The sequence below is a fragment of the Lithobates pipiens genome, unplaced genomic scaffold, assembly GCF_037356315.1.
Source record: "Lithobates pipiens isolate NorthernLeopardFrog02 unplaced genomic scaffold, aLitPip1_a1.2 Scaffold_3, whole genome shotgun sequence".
Lineage (NCBI taxonomy): Eukaryota > Metazoa > Chordata > Amphibia > Anura > Ranidae > Lithobates > Lithobates pipiens.
Genome location: NW_027507790.1, coordinates 265,810,748 through 265,823,553, shown reverse-complemented (window position 1 = coordinate 265,823,553; position 12,806 = coordinate 265,810,748). Strand labels below are relative to the sequence as shown.

The window sequence follows — 12,806 nt, the reverse complement described above, 5'->3', positions numbered from 1 at the left end:
GAACACACCATCCCCACCATGAAACATGGTGGTGGCAGCATCATGTTGTAGAGATGCTTTTCTTCAGCAGGGACAGGGAAGCTGATCAGAGTTGATGGGAAGATGGATGGAGCCAAATACAGGGCAATCTTAGAAGAAAACCTGTTGGAGTCTGCAAAAGACATGAGACTGGGGTGGAGGTTCACCTTCCAACAGGACAACGACCCGAAACATACAGCCAGAGCTACAATGGAATGGTTTAGACCAAAGCATATTCATATGTTAGAATGGCTCAGTCAAAGTCCAGACCTAAATCCAATTGAGAATCTGTGGCAAGACTTGAAAATTGTTGTTCACAGACGCTCTCCATCCAATCTGTCAGAGCTTGAGATATTTTGCAAAGAAGAATGTGCAGAAATGTCCCTCTCTAGATGTGCAAATCTGGTAGAGACATCCCCAAAGAGACTTGTAGCTGTAATTGCAGTGAAAGGCAGTTCTACAAAGTATTGATTCAAGGGGTGGTGAATACAAATGCACACCACACTTGTCACCTATTTATTTGTAAATTATGTTGAAAACCATTTATCATTTTCCTTCCACTTCACAATTATGTGCATCTTTTTGATGGTCCATCACATAAAATCCCAATAAAGCACATTTAAGTTTTTGGTTGTAACATAAGGGGTACGAATACTTTTTCAAGGCACTGTGTGTATATATATATATATATATATATATATATATATATATATATATATATATATATATATATGTGTGTGTAACTAAGTGTAAACTAGGACGCCATCATCCCTGAAGCTGCAGACATTGCAAGCCACCAATGCTGCCTCACTATTCTCTACCATACACCATCAGATCAAATTACTGGTCGATGCCTCCGATTCCTTACCATGATGGCTATTTCTTTGTGCCACTGAGCTTCCTAATCTCACATCTTTTTGGGATGACATCTCTGTAGATGTTTTAATTTGTGGAAGGTCAGGAGCTGCTGGAAGCTGAACAAGCTGAAGTATATCTATGTGCAAATCCACTCCACATATAATAAAGTGGGAATTAAGGTATGCTCAATCCAAACATAAAAATGTTGAGTTTGGTGAACTCAGGAGACAACTCATATCTACTAAGTGGCTTTGATTTGGCAAGGCACCAGTCTGTATCGCTAGGTAATTCCATACAGCTTGCCCTGTCATCCTCTAAATGGAAGGAAATTGAGTCTATGAGAGCCTATGATAGTGCAAGCCAGGTGTTTCTTGATTCCTCAACCACCCTCAACAATGCACATTAAAGCGTGGGAGGAGGATGCACTACATTCTGAGACAAGATATAATCCCACCCAGAAGCATATTGAAAAGCCTACTAAATATGGCTACATCGATGAAAAGTTCAATCACATGCCAGCTTATTCTGTCTCCTAGAATTTCCAGTGGTCATTTGATGGTGTCATACCTTCCTGAAAAATTCTCATTCATGCTGCATAAAATAAGGTGCCTAAAGAGACCAGATGTTACATTTTAAGCACAGTTGCAATAGTTAATGCCATGCAAGACTTTATTTGGTGCATGGATAATATACTGTATACTTATTATTTCCCTGGTTATCACACACCTAGACTACTGTACCCTCCAACTCACTGGTCTACCTTTACACAGTCTATCTGCTTCTTCAATCCATTAGGAATGCTGCTGCAAGAATTAAATACCTTACTAACCAATTTTTTTTTTGGCTGCTGCCACTCTCTGCCAATCCTTTCATTAGCTTCCACTAGCCCAACGTATAAAATTCAAGATACTAACCACAACATACAAGGCTATCTGCATAAGAGCCCCCAGCTACAATGCCAACCTCATCTCAACATATTTCCCAAACCGTCCTCTCAGCTCCTCTCAAGACCTCTTGCCCTCTAGCTCTCTCATTAGCTCCTCCCATGTCACCTCCAGGACTTTTCCAGAACCTCTCCCATCCTCTGGACCTCTCTACCCCAGTATGTCCAGGTATTTCCTACCCTGCCTATCGTTATGCAATCCCCAAAAACTCACTTGTTAAGGGAAGCCTACCCTACCTTTGCCTCCACCTAAGAACTGTACTTCGGCCACCTACATCAGATCATCCCCTACAGCTATTACTGTTTGTACCCCCTCCCCCTCCCTTTAGACAATAAGCTTCCTAAGACTTCTGTATTGAACTATATTGTAATTGTACTGTTTCCCTTTATATTATACAGTGCTGCGCAAACTGTTGCCGCTATATAAATCTTGTATAATAATAATAGTGACAGGTGGAACAGTTCGCTCAACATGTCTGATAGTGGGTTAAGTTATGGTTTATTGGTTTATGGCAAGTGCAAATTTGTTGTCCGCTCAAAACAACTCAACACACAGCCATTAATGTCTAAACTGCTGGCAACAAAAGTGACTACGCCCCTAAGTGAAAATGTCCCAATTGGCCTCAATTAGCCATTTTCCCTCCCCGGTGTCATGTGACTCTGTGTTACAAGGTCTCAGGTGTGAATGGGGAGCAGGTGTGTTAAATCTGGTGTTATCACTCTCAAGAATGGTTGCTCTACATAAAGATGGTCTAGGCTATAAGACGATTGCCAAGAAGCTGAGCTGCAGCACGGTGGCCAAGACCAGGACAGGTTCCACTCAGAACAGGCCTCGCTATGATCGACCAAAGAAGTTGAGTGCACGTCCTCAGAGGTTGTCTTTGGGAAATAGACGTATGAGTGCTGCCAGCATTGCTGCAGAGGTTGAAGGGGTGGGGAGGTCAGCCTATCAGTGCTCAGACCATACGCTGCACACTGCATCAAATTGGTCTGCATGGCTGGTGTATAGCGTGTGTGGTGGCAACCAGGTGATGAGTACAAATACAACTGTATTGCCTATAGTCAAGCATGGTGGTGGGAGTGTCATAGTCTGGGGCTGCATGAGTGCTGCCGGCACTGGGGAGCTACAGTTCATTGAGGGAACCATAAATGCCAACATGTACTGCGACATACTGAAACAGAGCATGATTAGATTATGACCCCAGACACACCTCCAAGACGACCACTGCCTTGCTAAAGAAGCTGAGGGTAAAGGTGATGGACTGGCCAAGCATGTCTCCAGACCTAAACCCTATTGAGCATCTGTGGGACATCCTCTAACAGAAGGTGGAGGAGCGCAAGGTCTCTAACATCCACCAGCCCTGTGATGTCGCCATGGAGGAGTGGAAGAGGACTCCAGTGGCAACCTATGAAGCTCTGGTGAACTCCATACCTAAGAGGGTTAAGCAAGTGCTGGAAAATAATGGTGGCCACATAAAATATTGACACTTTGGGCCCAATTTGGACATTTTCACTTAGGGGTGTACTCACTTTTGTTGCCAGCGGTTTAGACATTAATGGCTGTGTGTCAAGTTATTTTGAGGGGACAGCAAATTTACACTGTTATACAAGCTGTACACTCACTACTTTACATTGTAGCAAAGTGTAATTTCTTCAGTGTTGTCACATGAAAAGATATAATAAAATATTTACAAAAATATGAGAGGTGTACTCAATTTTGTGAGATACTGTATGTGCATGCAAAACCAGGACATGCCTTAAACATGACTGACACTTCTGCTTAACAGCATTCATTTTGCTAAATAACAAATTTAAAGCAACCCTTTTTTTATTTTTCTTCCTGGTTAGTAAAAATCCAAGGGCCTGAATCCCTCCATCCTCTGATGCTAACCAGAACCAGGACAAGGAGTGGGAGGGAGGGGCAGCTGCCCTGGGTGCAGAGAAGCAAGGGGGCAAAGATTAGATGCAGGGTGGTACACCCATTCAATTGCATGTATTAACAGTTGCAGGGGCGTAACTATAGGGGGTGCAGCAGTCACGACCGCAACCGGGCCCTGTGCTGCAGGAGGCCCATGCAGCCCCCTCTACATATGGCCGGCAGCAGCATAGGCAGCTAGGGGTACCAGTGCACCATGCACACGGGTGGCTGGAGGTGGAGGGTGACTAGCAGAGCTCCATGCTCGACTATCGCACTGGCTGCTCTTTAGTTGTGCATTCCCCGCATGACCTGTGTCCTCGGCCGGCTCCTCAGAGTACCCCTCTCCTGCTCCATGCATTGCCGCTCAGTCCGAGGTCTGTTCTCCCCAGCCAGAGACCTGCCCCCCCCCCCTAGTCCGGTCCACACTGCACTGCATACTTCTCCCGGGTAAACAAACTTTAAGCACACAGATGCAGTGCAGCCCTATGAGAGCTCCCCGAAGGACACTGCAGGCTTGTCTGCCAGCCCCCCTCCTCCCCCATCATACACAGATGATGAAAGGTCTTTCTGGGAGATATTCTGATCGCCCGTCCAGCACACTGGATGGAGCGCAGGTCAACATGGATGAGTGCGCGGCCTGGTCATGGTGAGTGAGAGGACCCCATCCCCCACACACCATTACATACCCTCTCCATCTCCCCCTGGGGACAGGGACCCCTTCTCATGTGGGGACAGGGACCCCCATCTCCCCTGGGGACAGGGACCCCTTCTCACCTGGGGGCAGTAACTTCATCTGCCCTGGAGAAAAGGACCTCATCTCTTCTGGGAACGGGGACCCCATCCTGCCTAGGGACAGTCTCCCAATGGGGCACCTAAAAATAAAAAATAAATAATAAAAAAACACTGATACCAGTGGTGGAACTACAGGGCTCACAAAGGTCATACCTGTGACCACGCCCTGGAGTTTCACCGCCGGACTCGGAGGGAAGGGCCCTGGCTGGGGTTCAGGGGGGCCCTTCATGGTTTCTTGCATCGGGGCCCTGAAAGTTCTAGTTACGCCACTGAACAGTTGGGGAGGGGGGGCGCAGTTCTGGAAAGTTGCCCTAGGCACTGGACGACCCTGTCCCATTACTGATGCTCACCAGCCAACACCTCAGTAGCAGGGCATATCAAGACAGTGACTTATAGTCACTTATAAGACAGTCAATATAGACAGTCAATATCTGGATTCAAGAGATTCCAGATTGCTCTGGAAGGTGAAAAGAAGGCTCTGCTTGGTAGATATGACAGGTTTTATTTAAAGGCTTAACCCTTCCACAGACCTTTTGGGACCAGAGCCACCCCTTTTTCTTTTACCGTCATGGAAAGTTAATATTTGAGCGCTTTGTTGTTCACTTCTATAGCATGGCACCGTATCATTAGACACAATAGAGAAATCTACGAAGGACACAAAAAAGGCATTATTGCAGTTTTATGGGCTTTTTCCACAGCGTGATCCAATCGGCGCGCACAAAGGAGAGAATTTTCTATCGCGCGTGCCCCGGCTGACTTTTCACATCAAATTAAAGTTGGTTCTTTCAAGGCCTCAGAAAGGGTAATTGAAACAGTTCTTCACAATTGGCCTGACTTACGTTCTATCTTCCTCATCTCCATCTGTATCAGTGACGCTCACGAGCGCAGACAAGCGGCATAGGCAAACCTCGGCTTAATATTAAAGTATGTGATTAAATGGGATTCGCCGAAAAGACAATGCGCCGAAGACCTGCCAATTGTTAATCCCTTGTTCACTGTTCTTAAAAATTAAATTTCTTCCTTTCAAGAGGGAAGAACAGAAGGACGAGTAGACTGAAGGGTGTCTCATCTTCAGGGTGTCTGATCATATCCCCATGCTCTTAAAATCTTAAGTCCCTATTAATATGTATGTTCATGACGCAAATCTCCATCCTCGGAAATTCAACCATTATTTTTATTTTTTTTCTATGTTATAATCACGGATTATTGATGTCAGATACAGTTGAAGTGGTCTATTAAAAAAGGGCATAATAGTCAGTCTGATGGTTTTATTGTCCTGTTCTAACCATTCTGTAACTTGAGTTATTTCTAATCTCGTTCAGCAGCTTGTTCTAACTCCTTCATACGCCAAACCAAAATTCTGTTGTTTTTGTAACCATTTTGATTATAGCTGACAGTAGTATGTCACCACCAAGTTCAACCAGACTTGTTCTGGAAATGAGTAAATGTTCAGCTGTAATAAGTGCCAGGAGCATACCCTAGCACTCATATCCACACAGGTAAATCAGTTTCCTTCTCCATGGAATTAATACATTTTTTAACTATATCATCCTGAGTGGTTCGGTATTCGGCTAAAGAATAGATCTCAGCGTGTGATTATAAATGGAGTTCATTTAGGACATTAGTGGCGTACCACAAGGTTCTGTGGTAGGCCCTGTTTTATTTAATCTGCATGGGCCATAACTGAAGGTTTAGTCTGTAAGGTATGTCTTATTGCTGATGGCACAGATGTGTGCAATGGGGTTGATATTCCTTAAGGTGGCCTATGATTTTGCATTTCTGGAAAACTAGAATGTGGAAACTGCAGTTGAATGTTTCTACATGCAAACCAATGCATTTGGAGATACAATGTTTCCCAGAATTACAAAGGAAAATATCTGGGCGTGCTTATTTCAGTTTATTGCAAAATGAGCAAACAGTGGCAGTGGGAAAACTGTATAGAACTACATCACTAGGGGGATCCCTAAGTAGGAGGAAGGAGGTCCTTGTTAGCCCCTGTACACACGGTCGGAGATTTCGACAACCAAATCCGTCGGATTTCGCCCGTCGGATTTTGTCCGTCGGATCTTGTCCGAAACTGTTGCATACACACGGTCGGACTAAGTTGTCGAAAAATCCAATCTTTCAGAACGTGATGACGTAATTTCGTTACGATGGGACTACATTCAGGCTAGTAGCCAATAGCTTTGATGTAGGAATTTGATCTGAGCATGCGTGGCACTTGGTCCGATCAAAATTCTCTACACATGATCGGAGTATGTCTGATCGAACCAGTTGGTTGGGAAATATTTCCAACAAGTTGGAAATTTGGGTCTGACAGATATTCCGACGGAAACATTCCGATGCATACCACACACAGTCGGATTATCCGACAACACGGTCCGATAGGACACATTCCGACGGATTCTCCGATCGTGTGTACAAGGCTGAACTCTATATGGATCTTCAGTTATATCTAGAGCAGCCTTTCTCAACCTTTATTAACACAGAGGAACCTTTCAAATAGTTCTCCAGTCTCGGGGAACCCCTGTTAAAAATTAGAAATTTACAACTCATGATACATTAGTCTGATGGTCAATGGGATGAATGGTCCTTACACTTGTGGTCATTGGGAAGAATTACCTCCTTACAGATGGCTAAAAAGATCAATGGCGTGAGTGGGAACTTATCTGAGAGTCAGAAATTGCCCAATGCTGAAGGAACCCCTAGCAACCTCTGAAGGAACCCTAGGGTTCCATAGAACCCTGGTTGAGAATCACTGCTCTAGAGGGATCCCCAGCAGGAGGAAGGGGGTCCAGATTTCAGTATATAGATCTTTAGTTATCAGCAGAGGAATCACCAGAAGGAGGAAGGAGATCCTGATTACCCTATATAGATCTTGAATTATCTCTAGAAGGATCTCCAGCAGGAGGACGGAGGTCCTGATTCCTCTATATAGATCTTTAGTTATCACTAGAGGAATTACCAGCAGGAGGAATGAGGCCCTTATCCCCTTTATAAAGAGCTTTAATTACCACCAGCAGGAGGAAGGAGATCCTGTTTGCCCTATATTGATCTTGAATTATCGCTAGAAGGATCTCCAGCAGGAGGACAAAGGTCCTGATTCCTCTATACAGATCTTTAGTTATCACTAGAGGGATCACCAGCAGGAGGAAGGGGGTCCTAATCCCCCTTTTATAGATCTTTAGTTATTACCAACTGTCAGAAACCATGAATCAGACTGAAACAGAAGGACAGTTAAATCACACTTGTTTAATAATAATAATAAAAAGGTAAACGTAGTCAAAACATAGCCAGATTTCAGGAACAGGAACGGATAGTCAGACAAGCCAAAATGTCAGGGAGCCAGAGATGAGCATAGTAGAACAGCAAGCAGGATCTGGAGCCAGAAGGAATGTCAGCCAATCAAGTCTTTAACAGGAACACAGGAGAGTGTCTCTAGAGACGTGACCAAGGCGAAGGCAGAGATCATCTTGACTGGACGGCTTAAGTAGGCAGGACTTATGGGCAGGATATCATCAACAGGTGAGTCACTGTGGAGTGATAGGAGCTGGCAATTAGCCGACAGCTGAGCGACCAGCTTTGAGAAGGAAGGGCAGAGCCCAGCCCTGACACCAGAGGGGTTAGCAGCACAAGGATTGACTTCCTGACTCCTCTATATAGATCTTTCATTTTCACGAGAGAGGTCACCAGCAGGAGGAAGGCAGCCTTGATTCCTCTATATAGATCTTTCGTTATCACTAGAGGGATCACCAGCAGGAGGTAGGAGGTTCTGATTCCTCAATATAGATCTTTGGTTAGACCTCATTTAGAATATTGTCCAGTTCTGGAGACCTCACTTACAAAAAAGATGCTGATAAGACAAAATGAGTCCAGAGAAGGGTAACAAAAATCATGTAAGGTCTGAGGGATATCAGGAGAGGCTTTAGGAAATAATATGTAAAGTCATTGGAAAAGAAGGGAAAGGAGAGGTGTCAAATGACTGAAAACTTTAAATACTTGAAGGATGTTTCATAGTTTCATAGTTTCATAGTTAGTAAGGTTGAATAAAGACACTAATCCATCCAGTTCAACCTGAGTGAGTATCTACCCCTATCCCTGTACATTGCACGCTCACATTGGTCCCTACCCTCAAGGAGCCCACAATCCAAGGTCCCCATTCATATACTAGGGCCAATTTTGGACAGAAGCCAATTAACCTACCTGCATGTCTTTGGAGTGATGTGAATAAGGTTCAGGAGGGCAGTATTTTTAATATGAAGCTAAGATAAAGAACACAAAGACATGACCTCAATCTAGCAGGAGGAAAGTTCAAACCAAACCTTAGAAAGTATTATTTTACTTAAAGCGTAGCTGACGCTTGGAACAGACCTCCAACAGAGGTAGTGAGCCAGTCAACAGTATGCAAATTTAAACCTGCTTGGGACAAACATAGATCTATACTCAGATAAAAGGATTAAAAAAAAAACACAAAATGCAACAACAAATAATACTCATAAAAGGGACAGATTTGATCGACCAGTTGATCTTTTTCAACCGTCACTTTTTTATGTTTCTATAGAATGTGCCAAGTCTGATGTTGCTTGTCCAAGAACATGATGGGAGTTGTGAAAGTCTGTGGGACCACCTTTTTCAAATTACATAATCCATTTGCTGTGGTGCTTTAACCACTTCAGCTCCGAAAGGTTTTACCCACTTCCTGACCAGGCCATTTTTTACGATACGGCACTGCTTCAATTTAACTGACAACTGCGCAGTCGTGCGATGCTCCCAAATAAAATTGATGCTTATTTCCCCAAAAATAGAGCTTTCCTTTGGTGGTATTTGATCGCCTCTGTGCTTTTTATTTTTTTGCGCTATAAACAAAAGACCGACAATTTTGAAAAAAAAAAAACAATATTTCTAAATTTCTGCTATAATACATATCCAAAAAAACTAATTTATTTATCAGTTTAGGCCAATATATATTCTTCTACATATTTTTGGTAAAAAAAAAAACAATAAGCTTAGATTGATTGATTTGCGCAAAAGTTTTAGCGTCTACAAACTACGAGATAGATTTAGGGATCTTTATATTTTTTCTTTTCCTACTGGTAGTGGTGGTGATCTGTGATTTTTAGTGGGACTGCGACATTGCAGCAGACAAATCTGATACTGAGTGACACTTTTTGGGGACCAGTGACACCAATACAGTGATCAGTGCTATAAAAATACACTGATTACTGAATAAGTGACACTGTGACACTGGCAGGGAAGGGGTTAACACCAAGGATTATCAATGGGTTAAATGTTCCCTAGGGAGGTGTTTACTAGCTGTGCGGGGCAGTGTCACACTGAAGGAAAAGAGAGATCCGTGATTTCGCTTAGCTGAATCACAAGATCTCTCTTTCCCTTCCTGACAGATCCGCCATTTGCCTTGTTTACACAGGCAGATGGCTGATCCGTCTCTTCTGTGAACAATCGTCAGATCGTGGCAGCCATCGGACCCGCTAATTGGCCACCGATGTGTCCAATCACAGCAGGAGCGGCGCTTGTGCGGCCCCTAGACCATGTGCCCGAAATCACGAACAGGTACGTGATCTTGCGCACCCAGGCCGACCTGCCACAGTAAATGTACCTTGGGGCAGAGCTGTTAAATTATTATTATATGTGGTTGAGGAGGTGATGCTAAAGTCCAACCCTGTTTAAGGCTAGTTGCTTCAGTTGACCATAGATGATTTCTTTCATGTCTCATATGAATTAATTGTCTTATCGTTCCAACATACGCACCTCAGTTTTCTCGAAAGAGGAAAATTCACTCCTTCAGCCATGTGACTGGAATGATTAAACCTTGACCCATACATCATGGTGTCAAGATATCGACTCACATAATTACAATATGGTGACTTACATATGCAGTGCAGTGCACATTCCCAGCAAATGCACGTGCCATCAAGATTTTTGGACTCATACCATTGCTCAGAGGTTCATCGATCATCCTATTCCTAAAGACCCAGTTTTTTTCCTCTTACACCACAATGACCTTCCTCTCAAAATATACAAAAATTCGGTCCTCATTCACTTGGTTAATGCGACCCGCTCCTGCATCCCAGCTCTATAGAAATCCTCTTCGCCACCCACAATGGAACAGTGGTTCCATTGAATTCATGATATTGAACACAAGGAAAAACTCACCAGCCTTCTCAAAGTACGACTAATACATTTCTAAATATGTGGTCCCAATGGAAGGACTTCTTCCAATCTGACGAATACAGCCATATTCTAGCTGACTCTTCCCTCTCTTCTTCGTGAAGCCCTTGATAAAACCTTAGTTGATACCAGGGGCGGACTGACAACTCATGGGGCCCCCGGGCAATAGGAGATTATGGGGCCCCCAGGAAATCAGATTATGGGGCTACACAGTAGACACAAACACACAAACACACAAACACACACACAGTATACAATCACACAGTATACACAGACATGTTTCTATTGGCTGAGAAGGTACTGGAGAGGTGGGGCAGCTATAATCTCAGGATTTTTAGACCAAAAGGATGTCGGTAAGGGACATTTCAGAGACAGATGTAAAAAAAAAAAAAACACAATTTTTTTACATACTGTCCCTGGTTTACTGAGGCTGGCAACCCTGATGGGGCCCCCTAGTGGCATGGGGCCCTCAGGCAGTGCCCGAGTGGCCAAATGGTCAGTCCGCCCCTGGTTGATACAACCTTAGTTTATTTCGATCATCACCTACTGTGTATATATTTTTTTACTCATATAGAACTATACATCTTCCCGATTGGACAGGAGATCTTTATTCCCCTCCCATTCCCTATCCTTTATCCCCCCCCCCTCCTCTCCTTTCATTCAACCCACCACCCCCCCCCCCCCCTTTTCCTTTCTTTCTTTTTCATTTTCTTCCTCTCCCCTAATTTCTGTTTATATTACAAGCATTTGCACATAAATACAGTTTATCACTATCCTTTTCACATTTTGTTTTTTGGTTCCTTATTTATACTCAGCAATACGTCATAATCTGTTGTGTCAACTAATATTTTCTTATTTCATTTAAATTATAAGTGCTTTGAAGAATTTTTATTTTATTGTTCTCAAATTTGTTCATATACTGTCGTCGTTGCTTCTTCTACGTTTTCTCTGTTTTGTAATACTTTATAATCATTAAATAAAAGAATGCAGAAAAAAAAAATGCAGAGAATAAAGCTGGGTGCCATTTTGATGTAACACCATAAACACCGAAGGCCACAATTTGATCGGTAGAAGATGCCAGTGGCCAATGGACTAAACACAGATATGTCAGCTCTGGAGGAAACCAAAACTAGAGGGTATATCTGCCATGGCATGTGTGGACTGCATGCTTGTACATCATGGAAAATGGTACGTGATTCTTTAAGTGCCCAGCCGTGGGTCGGGAGCGCGATGCCCGGTCCTGTGCTCCGTGACCATGGCCGCGGGACCAGCAAACCCGATCGCCGCTGTGTCCCGCAATCGGGTCACAGAGCTGAAGAATGAGGAGAGGTCTGTGTAAACAAATCTCTCCTCGTGCTTCCCTGTGTGGCTGTCACCGATCGTCTGTTCCCTTTTATAGGGAAAGACAATCAGTGACGTCACATGCCAGGCCACGCCCCCCTACAATAAAAAAACACATCATGCATAACCCCTACACTGCCCCCTAGTGGTTAACTCCTTCACTGCCAGCGTCATTTACACAGCAATCAGTGCATTTAAATAGCACTGATTGCTGTACAAATGACAATGGTCCCAAAAATGTGTCGAAAATGTCCGATGTGTCCGCCATAATGTCGCAGTCACAATAAAAATCGCTAATCGCCACCATTACTAGTAAAAAAAAATATTAATAAAAATGCTATAAGACTATCCCCTATTTTGTAAACGCTATAACTTTTGCACAAACCAATCAATAATCGCTAATTGCATTTTTTTTTACCAAAAATATGTAGAAGAATACGTATCGGCCTAAACTGAGGAAATTTTTTATTTTTTTTTATATATTTTTTGGGGGTATTTATTATAGCAAAAAGTAAAAAATATAAAATTGTCGCTCTATTTTTGTTTATAGCGCAAAAAATAAAAAACGCAGAGGTGATCAAATACCACCAAAAGAAAGCTCTATTTGTGGAAAAAAAGGACTTCAATTTTGTTTGGTAGCCACGTCGCTCGACCGCGCAATTGTAAGTTAAAGCGGTGCAGTGCCGAATCGCAAAAAGGGGCCTGGTCCTTTGGCTGCAAATATGTCCGGGGCTTAAGTGGTTAAGA

The 12,806-nt window shown here is 43.4% G+C and overlaps 1 protein-coding gene across 22 annotated transcripts in view; it reads right to left on the bottom strand.

Annotated features, from left to right (window-relative positions):
• The window catches only part of CELF4 (CUGBP Elav-like family member 4), a 1,506,243-nt gene that overhangs the window by 241,032 nt on the left and 1,252,405 nt on the right, over positions 1-12,806 (bottom strand). The window lies entirely within an intron of this gene.